Genomic DNA, 4,608 nt, shown 5'->3' with positions numbered 1-4,608 from the left:
AGGAGCCTGGCTACAGTTCATGGGGCTGCAAAGAGTCGGATATGCCTTAGTGACTGAGCATGGGCCCCAGCCCTTTACTGATATTGATGTGAGCACTGGGCCACAGTTCTGCCCCTGCACTACCTAGCTCTAAACCCAGAGTGCTGACCTCCTAGGTGCGTCAGGAGACCACGGGATGTAAAGGATTGCATGACTCCTAAGAACCCTCCTCCGGCCTGCTGGGTCTTTTATCCCACCGGTTCGCATACCTTCTCAGTTGGTAATTAAGCTCCCCACAGACCCAAGTGGAAGCTAGAGATGTTAAACACAGTGTTCCTTGTTCAGAGAGAAGAGAAGCAGGAGCATTTCTGAGTGTCTTGGCTGGAGGGCACGCACAGTGAGTCAGCGACGTCTCCCAGGAGGGGAGTCTGGCGTCCTGTCCACAAGTGACATGTTTTATTTTAATCACCACCCCGCCCAGCGCCTTCTGGTCTCTTCCTTCACAGCTCTGTGGGTCTGTTACCACTCCTCCATCAGCTTGCCCTCTCCCAAAAATGTGTTGGAATTTTTCAACCATGAGATAGTTTGCTTTCTTTTTTTTTTTTTCTCATAGGTTTGTAATCTTTTAATTTCTTTACTACCATTGTAACAAGGTCTCCCAAGGCAGAGGAGAAAAACCCAAGTGGACAGTCTGTCATGATTAAAACTTAAATTTGAAAATTATACCACCACTGTTAGAAAATTCAGGGGGAAGAAAAAGTAGGGGGAATCTCTCGTCTCGTCTCTCCTCCCAACAAAAGCACTATTATCCTTCAACACTGGTGTGTTGCTCATATGATTCTTTGCTACGCATGTTTTCAGAATGTGGTCATATTCTTGGTTTGCGTAAACTTTATAACCTTTTTCACTTGAATTTGCATCAGAAGCATTTCCCTTATGCTTTGACATAACTTTTTAAGTCATTGCTTTAAAGAGATTTCACCAGGAAGATTTACAAGAACATACTAACCAGAATCCTATTGTTGGTCTGTGTTACCAAATATTTAAGGTGTCCCTGGTATTAATTCATAAGGGGTATCTACATTCAGTAATTTTTTTAAACTAGAAGAAGCTATCACTTGAATGTTGCCAGTGAAATCTGATATATTATAAGGGTACATAAATCAACAGGAACTATATAGATAATAAGGAGCTTCCATGGTGGCTCAGATGGTTAAAGAACCAGCATGCAATGTAGGAGACCTGGGTTCAATCTCTAGGTCAGGAAGATCCCCTGGAGAGGGAAATGGCAACCCACTCTAGTATTCTTGCCTGGAGAATTCCATGGTCAGAGGAGCCTGGCAGTCTACTGTCCATGGAGTTGCAGAGTCGGATACGGCTGAGTGACTAACACACACATAGATAATTAAAAGAAAAATTAAGCTGGATCACCAGAGTAGCCAACTGGGAGGAAAACCCCTCATATCTATATCCTGAATTAGGATACATTTCAAGTGCACCCAATATTTAGGTATCCAAAAAATAAAAAACAACCCTAAGAAATTGTAAAAATACTTGAACAATCCACTGGATAATTTTCTTATTATTTCATTGATGGAAATCTTGTCCAAGTGTGAAACAAGATCCAGCATCCATAAAATTAAAAAATGAATAAATATGATCATATAAAATCTTATTTCTTCATGGCAGAAACCACTATACAAGCTATCAAAAGACAAATGACAAACCTGAAATACAATTTCAATTTCAAATATAGAAAGGACTAATTTCTCTAATATATTAAGAGTTCCTATAAATTGGTAAGGAAACAAGTCAATTACCTAGTGAAGAATGGTCCAAGACTAGGTAGAGACAGTTCCTAGAAAAGAAAGCAAAGTATTCTTATGAAATAATATTAATTTTCTTTCACAGTAAGAGCAGTTCATAGGAAAACTACCCCAGACAGTAACAGTCTTTATTTCTCAGATTGAGAGGGACCAAAAATGCAGTTTAGCTTCATGGTTAAGATCCTCAACCCTAAAAAAAAAGAAAAAAATCCTCAACCCTGGCCTAGAGAACCTTAGTTTGAATCCACATCCCACCATCTATGAGTTAGGTGGGTATGCTTACCATTTAACTCATTGATTTATTATGAGCAATGATGTCCTTTTGTGATCTGGTGATTTATACATTTGGTCTTGATCCTATTATGGGCTTCCCCGATGGCTCAGTGGTAAAGAATCCACCTGCAATGCAGAAGACCTGGTTCAATCCCTGAGTCAGACACAACTTAGTGACGAAAGAAATGGCAACCCACTCCAGTATTCTTGCCTGGGAAATCCCATGAATAGAGGAGCCTGGAGGGCTACAGTCCATCTGGTCGCATAAAGTTGGACACGACTGAGTGACTAACACATACAACGACTTGGTCCTATTGCTGGCACAGAGCTCCTAAAACCCTTGGAATTTCTGAAGGGAGAATATTGTAAAGGTGCCTTTTGTTATGTTAATATGACTTTGCACAGCACCTAGGGTTAGGGGCTGATTGCCAGGAGACCCAATCATGTAATTAGAGAGTTGGAACTCCCAGGATGGGGTGGAGCTGGAGATCCAGTTCAATTGCCAGTGGCCAATGATTTAAAGAGATGGGAATACCAGACCACCTGACCTGCCTCCTGAGAAATCTGTATGCAGGTCAGGAAGCAACAGTTAGAACTGGACATGGAAAAACAGACTGGTACAAAATAGGCAAAGGAGTATGTCAAGACTGTATATTGTCACCCTGCTTATTTAACTTAAATGCAGAGTACATCATGCGAAATGCTGGGCTGGATGAAGCACAAGCTGGAATCAAGATTGCCGGGAGAAATATCAATAACCTCAGACATGCAGATGACACCACCCTTATGGCAGGAGGTGAAGAAGAATTAAAGAGCATCTTGATGAAAGTGAAAGAGGAGAGTGAAAAAGTTGGCTTAAAACTCAACATTCAGAAAATTAAGATCATGGCATCCGGTCCCATTGCTTCATGGCAAATAGATGGGGAAATAATGGAAATAGTGACAGACTTTATTTTGGGGGGCTCCAAAATCACTGCAGATAGTGACAGAAGCCATGAAATTAAAAGACACTTGCTCCTTATAAGAAAAGTTATGATCAACCTAGACAGCATATTAAAAAGCTGAGGCTTTACTTTGCCAACAAAGGTCTGTCTAGTCAAAGCTATGGTTTTTCCAGTAGTCAGGTATGGATGTGAGAGTTGGACTATAAAGAAAGCTGAGCGCTGAAGAATTGATGCTTTTGAACTGTGGTGTTGGAGAAGACTCTTGAGACTCTCTTGGACTGCAAGGAGATCCAACCAGTCCATCCTAAAGGAAATCAGTCCTGAATATTCATTGGAAGGACTGACGTTGAAGCTGAAACTCCAATACTTTGGCCACCTGATGCGAAGGGCCGACTCACTGGAAAAGCCCTTGATACTGGGAAAGATTGAAGGCAGGAGAAGAAGGGGATATAAGAGGATGAGATGCTTGGATGGCATCACCAACTCAGACATGAGTTTGAGTAAGCTCCGGGAGTTGGTGATGGACAGGGTAGCCTGTGGTGCTGCAGCCCATGGGGTCGCAAAGAGTTGGACACGACTGAGAGACTGAACTGAATGGTTTAATCAACCATGCCTGTGTAGTGAAGCCTCCATAAAAACCCCAAAAGAGAGGGTTCTGAGAGCTTCCGGTTGGTGAACACATGGAGATTGGAAAGAGTAATGTGCTTAGAGAAGCTTCTTACCTTTTCCAGGGACCTTGTCCCATGCATCTCTTCCAAATGTCTGTTCCTGAGTTATTCAGTTCAGTTCAGTTGCTCAGTCGTGTCCGACTCTTTGCAACCCCATGGACTGCAGCACGACAGACTTCCCTGTCCATCACCAACTCCCAGAGCTTCCTCAAACTCATGTCCGAGTTGGTGATGCTATCCAACCATCTCATCCTCTGTCATCCCCTTCTCCTCCTGCCTTCAATCTTTCCCAGCATCAGGGTCTTTTCTCAGCTCTTTGCATCAGGTGGCCAAAGTATTGGAGTTTCAGCTTCAGCATCAGTCCTTCCAATGAATATTCAGGACTGATTTCCTTTAGTATTGACTGGTTGGATCTCCCTGCAGTCCAAGGGACTCTCAAGAGTCTTCTCCAACACCACAGTTCAAAAGCATCAATTCTTCAGCGCTCAGCTTTCTTTATAGTCCAACTCTCACATCCATGCATGACTACTGGAAAAACTATAGCTTTGACTAGATGAACCTATGTTGGCAAAGTAATTTTTTTTGTTTGTTTGTTTCTGCTTTTTAATATGACTTACAACCTTCTGTAATAAACTGGTAATCTAGTAGGTAAAAATGTTTCTCTGAGTTGCGTGAGCTGCTCTAGCAAGTACATCAAACCTAAAGCGAGGGTTGTTGGAATCTCTGATCTGCAGCCAGTCAGTCAGAAGTACAGGTAATAACCTGGGCTTGTGATCAGTGTCTGAAGTGGGGGGCAGGGAGGTGGCAGGCAGTCTTGTAGGACTGAGCCCTTAACTTGTGGAATTTGACACTATCAGATAGTGTAGAATTGAATTGAATCACAGGATACCGAGCTGGTGTCAGAGCATTGCTTGGTGG

This window comes from Cervus elaphus, chromosome 5 (assembly GCF_910594005.1).
Source record: "Cervus elaphus chromosome 5, mCerEla1.1, whole genome shotgun sequence".
Lineage (NCBI taxonomy): Eukaryota > Metazoa > Chordata > Mammalia > Artiodactyla > Cervidae > Cervus > Cervus elaphus.
Note: the sequence above shows the minus strand (reverse complement) of the source record.